Source organism: Lepus europaeus, chromosome 11 (genome assembly GCF_033115175.1).
Source record: "Lepus europaeus isolate LE1 chromosome 11, mLepTim1.pri, whole genome shotgun sequence".
NCBI classification, from domain to species: domain Eukaryota; kingdom Metazoa; phylum Chordata; class Mammalia; order Lagomorpha; family Leporidae; genus Lepus; species Lepus europaeus.
Genome location: NC_084837.1, coordinates 109,191,147 through 109,204,124, shown reverse-complemented (window position 1 = coordinate 109,204,124; position 12,978 = coordinate 109,191,147). Strand labels below are relative to the sequence as shown.

Here is a 12,978-nt window from a genome sequence, read left to right as displayed (position 1 = left end):
ATGGAAGACCTCTCTCTCTCTCTCTCTCTCTCTTCCTCTCCTCTCTGTGTGTAACTGTGACTTAATAAATAAATAAATAAATATTTAAAGAAATAAAATAAAATAATCTATGGATATGTCTTTACATAGATACATAAACAATATTGTTTAAGCTGCTGAGCCTAATAAAAATGGTATCATTCTTTAAACTTTCCTGCATTTTACTTAGATAAAACATCTTGCCGCAGTCCATATTTTGTAACAAGCAAAAGAAATAAAAGTATTTTCAGGAAGATTGCAAGCAAGCAAGCAAGAAATTGATATGCTTAAATCAAAAGGATAAACATTTTTTAAATGCAAAGCATTTTATCAAGCAGAAAGGGTTTCTTATCAAAGGAAAGGAGGCAGGAATATTAAAATATTAAACTAACATAGCTGCCAACATAATGCAATAAAACTAAAATCCCACACGAATGCAAAAAATCCAGAGCTGCAGAGCAGCCATTCATGAGGATAAGAATTTATCTTTTCAGAGTTTTCTTTCTGACTGCTCTCTGACTAGCTCTGTTCTCGCACAAAAGAAGTGCAAACTCAGCAGTGTTTAGCCTCCGTGTGTATGGACAGATTCTACTTACCAGGAGCAAACCTGAGGGGTATCTGAGGCCACAATACCAACAACAAATGGCACTAACAGTTTCCTCCCATATTGGTATCAGGAGAAGCCATAGAGTCCTTTGAGGACGAACTATAAGGGGAACTTTTAGTCTGGAACTTAATTCCTGCTGGTATCCAAGACTCAGAAGTGCTGTTCAAAGGGAGAAAACGTAGTGGCCGTCACCAGCGGTGCGCTGTGGTCTCTGAGAAGCCGTTCGCTGCTTCTTCTTGTCTTTCTCACGTTCTGCACATCTGGCAGAGAGACACAGGCTGCACTTTTCCTCTGCCCTCCGCGCGCTCACGTTATGAAGCCATCAGCCTGGCGACCTAATCCAATCGGATCACTTGCCACAGGCTCCATCGTCAGGCAGCATAATTGGATCAAGTCCTGACCTTAATCCATTAACCATTCACATATGATTTGAACACCTGCCTGAGCTTAGGGAGACAGATCCTGTTGCAGCCGTCACACTCCCTATGCACAATCCTGTTTATCCTTTTCCATGACCGGGGGCACATTATGTCAAGGGAAATAAGCCAGGCACAGAAACACAGACACCACGTTTGCACTTGCATGCGGGAGCTGAAAAAGCTCTCCTGGACGCTGCGAGCAGCATAGTGGTTAGCAGAGGCTAGGGAGGGTGTGGAGGAGAGCGGGGTGGAGAGAGAACGACTGATGGGTGCAGGGGCGATGTGGGGCAAGAGGAATAACTTCTCAGCTTCCCATGATAGCACAGTAGGGTAACTATGATTGGTAGTAATTAATTGTGTATTTCAAAATTATATGCTCCCAACACAAAAGAAGGGTAAGTATTGGGGCTGGCGCCGCAGCTCACTAGGCTAATCCTCTGCCTGCGGCGCAGGCACACCGGGTTCTAGTCCCGGTCAGGGCGCCGGATTCTGTCCCGGTTGCCTCTCTTCCAGGCCAGCTCTCTGCTATGGCCCGGGAGTGCAGTGGAGGATGGCCCAAGTGCTTGGGCCCTGCACCCCACGGGAGACCAGGAGAAGCACCTGGCTCCTGGCTTCGGATCAGCGCAGTGCGCCAGCCGCAGTGTGCCAACCGCGGCGGCCATTGGAGGGTGAACCAACAGCAAGGGAAGACCTTTCTCTCTGTCTCTGTCTCTCTCACTGTCCACTCTGCCTGTCAAAAAAAAAAAAAAAAAAAAAGAAGGGTAAGTATTGCAAGTGATGGCTATGCCAGTCTGCCAGTCGTCTTGATTTGGTCATGTCAGTCACATTGTGTCCCATAGATACTCATCATAATGTGACTGTTAACAAATTGAAAAATACAGGTGCAGGCATTGTAGCCCAGAGAGTTAGCCCAGCTCCGGGACGCCTATAGCCCATGTTGGAGTGTTGCTGTGAGCCCTGGAAACTCTGCTTCTGATCCAGCCTCTGGCTCATGAGCTTCAGGGCAGTGAATGACAGCTCAGGTGCTTGGGGCCCCACTGCCCACGTGGGAGACCTGGATGGAGTTCTTGGCTCCTGCCTCGGGCTTGGCCCAGCCCTGGCTGCTGTGGGCATTTGGGGAGGAAGCCAGCAGAGGGAAGGTTTCTCTCTCTCTCTCTCTCTCTCTCTCTCTCTCTCTCTCTGTTACCCTGCCTTTCAGATAAACACAAATTCCGAGTACACGTTATAAAGAAAAGCACAGAGGAAAAAGCATTTCTCCGTTTAGTGATGGTGCGTTGAATACCCAGTTAATTAATTTTCTATCCACGCCATGCCCTCAAACTTGTTAACTAAATCGTGAAAAAGAAAACTCCCCACTGTAATGACTAAGACATTTACATTAGGAGGAATCAGCAGTGGAGTGGGGGAGATTACATATCCGGGAAACGAGGTTACAGGACACAAATGTTCCTGTGGAATAAGAAATGACATTTAGGCCACAGGATTAGCCAAAGGTGCTCGCGTGAACTGTGATCCCATAGAATCAGAGAAGAAAACACCCATGTGCACAATCTAATATGCAATGCGAGAGGATGGCACAAAGGCCAAAGGAATTGAAAGGCAAGTTACTTTTGGTGCAAAAACATCTTGAAATCCATGTGTTCTGCCGTGGTCTGCATTTCCTGCGAGCCCTTGCACACTCCGTGTTGGGTTGCATGAGTGGTGTGGCCCAGAGAGAGGAAGACAATGCTGGTAACTGCCTGGAAGCTTACAAGGGTCTCCTGTGCACGGCACATTCACGTGTTGCCTGTTTCCTGGCAGTCAAGATCTGATGATGTGACGTGGGCTGGGCCGGCCAGCTGTGGCCCCCTGGTCCGCCTGTCCCAGCTGGGCTGGGCTCTCTGCTCTGTCCCTTGGTTGCCCAGCAGATGAGACTCAAATCTGTGTCACCGAGGAACCTGCCTCTCAATCAGCGCTCCTCAGAGCAGAGCGTGGCTGCCTGCTGAATGGGATCTCTGATTAACGCTGCCCAGACACCGTCATGCCGGCAAGAGGCCAGGTCAGGCTGTCCTCGCTGCCCCCTCCCGTGGCCGCCAGCCACCATCAGGGAAGCCTCCTTCCCTCTCTCAGCAAAATCTACTTTCCTTGAAAGTTGGAGAAGCCAAGCCTCGTCTTGGCGAGCCCTCTTCCCTGACCCAGCTGCACTGTTGGCCTCACAGCTGACAGCCAGCCTGCGTCTCGGCCACCAAGGTCCTCTATGCAGAGGGGTGGCCAAGGGGTGATGGTTGGGGTGAGGGAAAGTAGATCAGTACTTGTTTTCTCTTTTTAAAAAAGATTTATTTATCTTATTTGAAAGGCAGAGTTACAGAGAGGTAGAGGCAGAGGCAGAGAGAGAGAGAGAGAGAGAGAGAGGTCCTCCATCTGCTGGTTCACTCCCCAGATGGCTGGAGCTGCACCAATCTGAAGCCCAGAGCCAGGAGCTCCTTCTGGGTCTCCCACGCAGGTGCAGGGGCCCAAGGACTTGGGCCATCTTCTACTGCTTTCCCAGGCCATAGCAGAGAGCTGGATGGGAAGTGGAGCAGCCGGGTCTCGAACCGGCGCCCATATGGGATGCTGGCATTGCAGGCAGTGGCTTCACCCATTGTGCCACAGCGCCGGCCCCAGTGAATCTGTGCTTTCAACTCAGTGCTATGTTTGCAATCTGCATCTGTTTGCATAATTTGTTCACTTTTCTGCACATGCATTTAAAAACCGTTATATCACGATTTAGTTACCCATTTGCCTGTCTACAAACGTTAGGGGTTCCTGAGTTCACTGTTGCCAGGAACATTTGCACACAGGTCCCGTGTTTTCATCTGAAGATTTCTCAGGAGCTGGTGCTGTGGCTTAGGAGGTAAAGCCGCCACCTGCAACCAGCATCCCATATGGGCACCGGTTCGAGACCCGGCTGCTCCACTTCCCATCCAGCACTCTGCTATGGCCTGGGAAAGCAGTAGAAGATGTCCCAAGTCCTTGGGCCCCTGCACCTGTGTGGGAGACCCAGAAGTTCTGGCCCCTGGCTTCAGTGCTGGCCACTGTACTATTCTAGGGAGTGAACCAGCTAATCAAAGATCTCTCTCTCCCTGTCCCTCTCTCTGTGTAACTCTGCCTTTTCAAATAAACAATTAAATCTAAAAAAAATTTTCTCCCAGGTGTATCCCTGAGGGTGGAGATGCGGCTTGTAAGTCCTGCTCCCTTCCTCCTTCTCTGATCATTGTTCGATTGCAGAGCTGGGAGAGCAGGGAGAGGAGGTGGGTCAGGGGGCTGGGGGCCAGACACGAGGGACTTTGGGCCACAGCAAGAACATGTGATGGTGGTGGGAGCCCCTGGGAGTGCTGAGAGCCAAGCCCCAAAGCATCCTTCTGGCTGCAGCAAAGGGGCTAAGGGCGGAGGTGAGGAGGGAAGGAGAGGAGAGTGCCGGAGACCAGCTCCAGCCAGTCCAGGGGTGCCAAGGTGTGCGAGGTGTCGGCGCTCCAAGGAATGAGAGACACACTCACAGCAAGGCTGATGGCATGGCTCCGGCTCTAGAGCACCAGACTTTATTTTTATATCCTAAGCCACATAATGATTCTTTTTTCTCACAATAACATGTCTGTTGTCCATTTTTTTAAAATTACAACTTCTTTGATTTTCAAGGGCATATTCAGGACATGGGTTACAATCACAGACAGGTGTGAGATAACGGGCTGCCCACACAAGCCAAGGCTTGGAGTGCTGTTGAGTTATGCAGAAATTGGCTACACCAGCTAGCATAGTACCTTCCTAATCTATTCTTTACTAGAAGCCCCAAGTTCAATGCAAGCCCTTTTTAAAATCCCCTCTCTGCAGTTCTTTTTGCAATTCTTTAATTTCTTTATTGTACTTATTTAAGGTTCACTTAGGTCTATTCTACAGTTTTGACATCCTAACCATTGTTGTATTTGTAGCATATATAGAATTAAAGCTTTAATAACATTTATCTTTATTCTATTGGGAAGTCTATACCAGGGAGCCTGTTGCCTTTTAATTCTTTTCCACAAACAGCTCAACCTTGCATAAAGCATTAACCCTTTCTCCTACACTAACATTCTGCTTGATTAAAATTCTACAAAGCAATGGGCATTTTGGGGATAATGAGACTAAGCGTTCTTCCCTAAAATTATGAATACAGCGATCATTAGCCGGACTACCAGGAAGCTCTGGCTTTCTTACCCAGAGTGCAGTTCCCAACAAACCTAAAACCACCAAGAGGGCCGCAGCTGTCCTTCTCAGGCCGTGCTGAGACAGACCTTCTGCCATGACCTTGTCTGCCAGCCAAAGTTGCCTTGGCCTCGCCAGGAGAGCATCGCACAACCCATGTGAAAGGTGCCGGTGGCCTGTGGCATGAACTGGGGTTATGATAGGAGGGGTGAGCGAGGGATTGGATGTGGGGTGGGAGTGGCAGTAGTGGAGGCAACAGAGTGGACAACCCCAGCGCCATTAACTGGTGAGAGAACCAGTAGGGTGAGAACAGGGTGGGGAACGAGGTAAGTAGAGGCGAGACCCTCTTGGATGTACGGGCAGGTGTTGTTTTGGTTCCCACGTGTTCCACCCGCAGGCTGAATGACCTCATCTTCTCCCCGTTACACCCATTGCATGGATACAAGTAACTGAGGCAGAGGTTAAGTCCGTGGGAACTCTTCCGGGTCGGCTGTCTCTCAGGGCGAGGGGACAGGCTTTACAAATGGAGCAGGTGACAGACGGTAAAGATTGTCCCCATCAAGTCTGGAAAGACACTGGTTGGGTCAGAGCAGGGCCCATTTGAGACACAGACCTGGGGCGGGGGGAGGACTCGAATCCAGACCCCTCCCCCAACTCCCAGCCATTTTTACGACTCCCCTCTGCCCCCTCACTTCACCACCTCCCTGGTGCCTTCCTCTGCCAGAGGTCCTGGATGGCACCTGCTTACCTGGCAGGTGCAGAGAGCTTGAGGAAGTCTCCTGGGGGCTCTGACCCCTAGCATGAGAAGGGCTTCCCGGGAGCAAGGAGCCCAAGAGACCATCTCTCCTCACGGTCAGCCGCCTGGGAGACACCATGAGCTCATGGATAGAAAGAGGCTCACACCTGCGCAGAATTCAGACAGCAAATTCTCCCTGCAGACCCCAGAGTGCATCCACGGCACAGAAATCACAGGAGCAGATAGTAGAAGGACTACGGCTTTCCTCCTCCTCCTCCCGCCCCCACCCCCAGCTCTGAAGCCGCCTTTTGTGTCCCCCGTAAATGCATTCGCTCCACTCACCGCACAGCCATGGCAACCGAGAGCAAAGGCATTTTTATGAAGTCTCAACTCCAAAAGCTCCATCCCAGTCTGGTGGCTTTGCTCCGTGACACGGCCACACGGACCCTGCTGTCGCCCCTTTGCCTCTCTGGCTTCGGTCTAGGGTGGGTCTTTAGGGAGCATCTCAGCTCCCACGGTGAACCACTTCGATGAGCTCTGTCTCCCTGCCCCGCACAAAGTCCTCTTCCCTGGATCAATATTGCCCTTTGAGTCTGCAAACAATCAGAGCAGATGGGAAATGCTATTCCCGGAGCAAATACAGAAAGGACCCATTCTTACTTCATCCGTGGTTTACTGTGCCAGACGTTCCTACAGGTGGGGAGGGAACAGGGGGCTAAGCAGAGAGGGCGGAGTGGGGGTAGGGGCCGGGGAGAAGCAAGGAAGCTGCCTGGGCTGTAGAGAAATCAGATCAGGGCAGAGTCAATGGCTTCACAAGGAAGCAGCCATTGAGCCGAGCCAGGAGGGTGCAGCCCAGGCTAGACCAAGCATGAGACCAGAAGGAAGGGAGCCAGCCCAGTGCAGGAGGTGGGAGCGCCGAGTGACAGGTGATGGAGTGTCAGAGCCCAGTCCTTGCAATGAATCCACCAGAAAGGAACAAGGGCTATGGGTGAGAACAGGGCTAACAGGCAGAATGGAAGAAACTCTCGGGCTGGAGCGCCGAGCCGTGCTGGGCTAGAGTCTACAGAGCCTGCCATTTGAGGGTGCACAGTTACATTTTCATGACACCAGCTGGGCCACCTGCATGCAAGTCCCAGCCTAGCTCCACTGCTGATCCGCCCTTCACTGATGCACACCCTGGGAGGCTGCGGACTGCAGGCGCGACGCTTTGATCCCTGCCACCCATGCACCCATGTCGGAGATGCAAATTGAGCTCCCAGCTCCTGCCTTCAGCCTGGCTCAGCCTTGCCCAGCTCTGCCTGGTGTTGGCATTTGAGGAGTGAACCAGCAGGTGGAGAACCTCTCTCTCTTTCAAATAAAAATATTGGCAAAGAATTTTGGTGACATCAGAATGGAGGCTGGCAGTTGACCCCAGGGAATTCAGACCAGAGCAACTGGCAACTGCTGCCTGCCCACCAGGTACCTGTCCCTGTGCAGGTGTTAGAATCTAGCAGAGCATCACCAGCTCCAAGGCCCTCACCTACAGTGATTGGCTTGGGATCCTCATGATCTCAAATACCCAGCTAGCTGGCCGGCACCATGGCTCACTTGGTCAATCCTCCACCTACAGCGCCTGCATCCCTTATGGGTGCCGGATTCTGTCCCGGTTGCTCCTCTTCCAGTCCAGCTCTGTGATGTAGCCCGGGAAGGCAGTGGAGGATAAGTGCTTGGGCCCCTGCACCTGCATGGGAGACCAGGAGGAAGCACCTGGCTCCTGGCTTCAGATTGGCGTAGCTCCAGCTGTAGCAGCCATTTGGGGGATGAAACAATGGAAGGAAGACCTTTCTCTCTCCCTCTCTCTCTCTCTCTCTCTCTCTCTCTCTCTCTCTCTCTCTCACTGTCTAACTCTAGCTGTCAAATAAAAAAAAGACCCAGCTAGGAGGGAGGCTTAGTGCCCCTTGTGATGTGGAGGAGCTGCTGCCTGGGGGCCCAGTAGAGCTGCCTGTGTCTGTCCCCTCAGCCACCTTTAGGAGGTGTTTCTGTTTTACACAGAGACATACACCCACCCTGTGAAAGACAAGCAGGGGTCACAGTGTACGCTGGTCCCAAGGTGGGGAGCCCCAATCTGACTGGCAAGGAGGAGTTCTCCTGAAAAAGAGCCGCAGGGTGGGTGAGACCTGTCCCCACGGTGTGACACACCTGGCCCGATGGCCATCCATTGTTGTCCCCTTACTGGGCAGTGTGCCACGTGCCAGGCTCCAGACTACCTCTGTGAGCCCTGCAGCACTGTGATGAAATCGTTGTCATTGTTCCCATTCTGCGTAGGAGAAAACTGAGGCTTTGAGTGGTTAAGCAAACTGCCTGGGGCCTCCCAGCAAGCAAGGGCAGATGCAGGGTTTTTGTGTGCGTGTGACACCAACACCAGGATCCAGGGACCCCTCTCTCCTTTACTTATCGACCTTCTGCGCCATCACAAAGCTACACTCGGTGCATTTGATCTTCTGCCTCCCCTTAGAAAATGACCTGTCATTGTGGATCATCCGAATCTGTTCAGAGGAAGGGGCTGAAGGTTGGTAAGTCCTTGCAAATTCCTGGGGGAAAGTCCGGTACAAAATAAAAGAGAGACGGGAACATGCAAAACTCCCAGTCGCTTTATTTATTTATTTATTCTTGGTCCCCTTTGTGTCTCTTGGGGTCTGAGCTCTCCTCGTTGGCACGGCCACCTGTTTTCATTTGCACGATTTCTCTCAATAGCATTTGAGCTTTGGCAAATGCATTGGAAAGCAAAAGAGCTGCTACTTTTAGCACAAAAGATAAAAAATAAAACACCCCTCGGCACAAAAATATGTGTGCTTAAGCTTTTGTCTGCTTTCGCCAGGAAGATAAATTTAAGCACTCCGTGGTATCAACAGTCCTAGCCTTGTGGATCAGAAACAGCCATAGGAAATGCATGAGACAGACTTTAAACTATCAGTTTTTTTTTTTATGCCTAATTATAAAGCGTGGAGCCGAAGTCATTTGTGCTGATTTACCCAATTTCCTATTGTTGAGTTCTGTGTCTCTGCTTGATGCGATTATGTTAATGTGCTAATTAAGACTGGTACATTCTGCTTTCAGCAATACTGGGAGAAGGATGTTTTCCTTGAACACAGTCTGGAATAACAGAGCAAATGCCCCATGAGAGCAGGAAATGTTATCTTTGGGGCTGAGCTGGCTTAGATACAATGCAAATGTGAACAGTTGAACATATTTATGAGGTTTGAGAAGCAAATACAGGAAAGCACTCATGCTGGGTAGCGAGCCTTGCCTGCACCATTGGGGCTGGAATCTCAGTCGCCCTGCTTGTACCTGGGCCACGGTCCTTTGGGGACAATTCAGGGACCAAAGACCAGGACGCTTGTGCACAGAGATTTCACCCAAGGCCACTTGCACTTGACTTTGTATTTTGTTCTATTTTCCTTCCTGATTCGATTTACACAGATCTTTTCATTTTTTTTGAAGACCTTATTTATTTTGAAAGAGTTAGAGAGAGAGAGAGAGAGAGAGAGATCTTCCATCTGCTGGTTCATTCCCCAAATGGCCGCAATGGTCAGAGCTAGGCTGATCTGAAGCCAGGAGCCAGTATTTCTCCCACGTGGGGGCAGGGTCCACCTCCTCAACACCCTATTTGAATTAAGTATCCACAATCTTTTTTTTTAAAGATTTATTTATTTATTTGAGAGATAGAGTTACAGAGAGAGAAGAAGAAGAAGAGAGAGAGAGAGAGAGAGAGAGAGATCTTCCATCTGTTGGTTCACTCCTAAAATGACTGCAATAGCCAGAGCTGGGCCAATCCAAAGCCAAGAGCCAGGAGCCTCCTCTGGGTCCCCACGCAGGTGCAGGAGCCCAAGCACTTGAGCTGTCCCCTATCGCTTTCCCAAGCCATCAGCATGGAGCTGGATCAGAAGTGGAGCAGCCAGGAACTGAACCGGCACCCATGTGGGATGCTGGCACAACAGGCTTTAGCCCACTGTGCCACACTGCCGGCCCTAGATCATTTCATTATTTTGTGTGGCCATTCCTTCTGGTTTTTCTTTTGAAACTCTAGGAAAAGGCCTGATGCACACATCGTACCTGAGAATCGACTTTTCTATAGAAGGAGAGTCAAGTGCTTCAGTTTGCATGTGAAACTCCGTCATGATGCTTTGCTAACACTTCAGTGTTGAATTTTGTAATACAGAAAAAGCCCTTTGAGACGTTGATTAGTATGGAGACATAGGGGCACGGTAATTAAACTTGTCCTCAAACTGGATCACATTCGGAGACACAAAGTTTTTTATTTAATTTAATTTATTTATTTATTTGAGCAGTAGAGTTACATACAGTGAGAGGGAAAGACAGGGAAAGGTCTTCCCTCCATTGGTTCACTCCCCAAATGGCCTCAATGGCTGGAGCTGCGCCGATCCAAAGCCAGGAGCCAGGAGCTTCTTCCTGGTCTCCCACGTGGGTGCAGGGACCCAAGCACTTGGCCATCCTCCACTGCTTCCCCAGGCCACAGCAGAGAGCTTGATTGGAAGAGGAACAGCTGGGACTAGAACCGGCACCCATATGGGATGCTGGCACTGCAGGCGGAGAATTAACCTACTGTGCCATGGCGTCGGCCCCGGGAGACACAATCTTGTCCGTGCTTTTCCTGACGGCATCATCCGCTGGACCATTGGAGCCTTTGTCACAGAGCATCTCACTGCTGCCTGCAGGACACCCCGTGTAAGCCTTGGGGCTGAACACACCTGATCTTACTAGAACAAGTCATCAACAGGCGTACACACGCAGAAAACAGCCATTACGTCCAGGTAGCCATGACCATGAGACTTACTGGCCGCAGTGCCCCCTGCTGTCAGAATGGACAGAAGGCGGCAGGAGCTTCCCTCCCAGGCTTGGGGGGGAGAGACACCCTGGTGCAGCGCCGGGCACTCAGAAAGCCACCCAGTACCAACAGCCGCTAGTGTCGCTGGGAGGGCTGATTCAGGTAATAAAAGGTTAAATAAACCCAGGCGACAGTTAGAAGGATATTTTAGGTGCGTTGTGCGTTTGGTCTCAAATGAATGGAAAATGGAGAGCAAGGTCGTACACAATCACGTAGGTAATTGAGGTGTGCTACGCGTCGACTGGGCACGCACTGGCAACATCAAAGGGTGAGAAGGATGTGGAGCAACTGGAACTCTCACTCATGGCCGGTGGGCGGGCGTGCCGATGGGACTGCCACCACCGAAGGCAGTTGGGTGGTTTTCTTACAAAACCAGTGTCCACTCCTCCCCCCCCCATTTTCTCTCCTCTATGAAATCCTCTCATTAATGCCACTCTTAGGATCATTGGCTGCTATTCTCACCCTGTCTTTTACACTACCGTGTCTGTGTAAGTGTTTACAGGAGTTGATAATGGAACAAACCAAAGCCTTCACCAACCAGGCGGTCAACCAAATGCTGCTACAGGGATATATACTCGGCTCCCCACGCAGGAGACAGTGGCTTGCGATGTCGCCCCATGCCAGCAGAGAGTACCTCGTCGCCCCGTGTCAGCAGGAAGTAGCTCTAAAGATAGATCATTGTCCCTCCACCCGTCCTGGACTTTGGGGGCTGATGTAATCCCATACAACTCCTGCTTTATAAAAAACAAAAGAGGGAAATGTTAGTAAAATGGCGCCATCTTATCTGTGGCTTGATCTACACCCCAAACACCATCCTAGGCTCTAGCCCCCGCCGCCATTACTGGAAGCCAGGTGACCAGATGGCCCAACCATCGGTGTCAGCTCCATCCCCACCCTTATGGGATTCTTTGCTCCTACTTTCCTGCCCGCCCCCTCCCCACCCACCAAGGTTTAGCAGGACCTGTTCCCAAACACGGGTTCTCTCGCTCTCGCGAGAGCTAAAGAGAGATAAACAGTGAAGCCAGGAAAAACCCAGGAGAACAGTTAAATGCCTGTTACCAAGTGAATGAAGCCAGTCTGGAAAGTGGGCCTTCCATATGCTTCCAGTTCTAGCATGCTCTGGACAGGGAGACAGTGAAAAGATCAGGGGTTGCCAGGGGTTGGCAGGGAGGAGGGATCACGGGGTGGAGGAGGCTCTGGGTGCTGCGATACCAGAGTGTGGGTGCCTCTCACTGCGTCTTGTTCAAGCCCATAGAAGGGCCAGCGTGTGACCCCGGACTCGGGGTCACAATGGTGAGTCGTCCTGTGTTCACCAATTGTAATCAATGCACCACCTGGACGGAGATGCTGATAGTGGGGGAGGCTCTGTGTGTTGGGATGGGTGGGCAGGTGTCTATGAAAACTCTGTATCTTCCACATGATTTTTCTGTTAATCCAAAACTGCTCTAAGAAATAAGTTCCCTTTATTAAAAAAATAGAGATGTTCCTAGATTAAAGGAGCTAAAGAGATATAAAGAGTCGTGATGGCAAAACTCAACATGCGATCCTTTTTTTTTCTCTCTTTTTTTCAGATTTTATTTATTTATTTGAGAGGTAGAGTTACAGACAGTGAGAGGGAGAGACAGAGAGGTCTTCCTTCTGCTGGTTTATTCCCCCAGATGGCCACAATGGCTGGAGCTGCACTGATCTGAAGCCAGGAGCCAGAAGCTTCTTCCAGGTCTCCCACGTGGGTGCAGGGGCCCAAAGACTTGGGCCATCTTCTACTGCTTTCCCAGGCCATAGCAGAGAGCTGGATCGGAAGTGGAGCAGCTGGGATTTGAACTGGTGCCCATATGAGATGCGGGCACTGCAGGCGGCGGCTTTACCCAGTATGCCACAACACCGGCCCCACCCTATGTTCTCATTATTGACAAAACTACCCATAGAAGCCTAGGTACAATGTTTCTTTCTCCTTTTCTTTTTTTACAACTCAATATTTTTTCATACAAAGAATCTCTGTGTGGCAGAGTGGAGACTGCCACTTCCAAGGGACAGTGCAGGATCCCCCCATGTGGCTGTGTCTTGGGGCTGCCTTCTTATTGTTAAAAAGTTTTTTTTTTAAATAAAATAAAATAAA

General features: G+C 50.4%; 1 long non-coding RNA gene across 1 annotated transcript; it reads right to left on the bottom strand.

The window, feature by feature from the left end:
• Window positions 1-4,580: 4,580 nt before the first annotated feature.
• Window positions 4,581-6,516, bottom strand: LOC133769655 (uncharacterized). The gene is made up of 3 exons (XR_009867218.1): window positions 6,320-6,516; window positions 5,990-6,144; window positions 4,581-5,805 (listed from the first exon to the last, which is right to left on the bottom strand). It is a non-coding gene; the product is annotated as an uncharacterized LOC133769655 (long non-coding RNA).
• Between the last annotated feature and the right edge of the window lie 6,462 nt (window positions 6,517-12,978).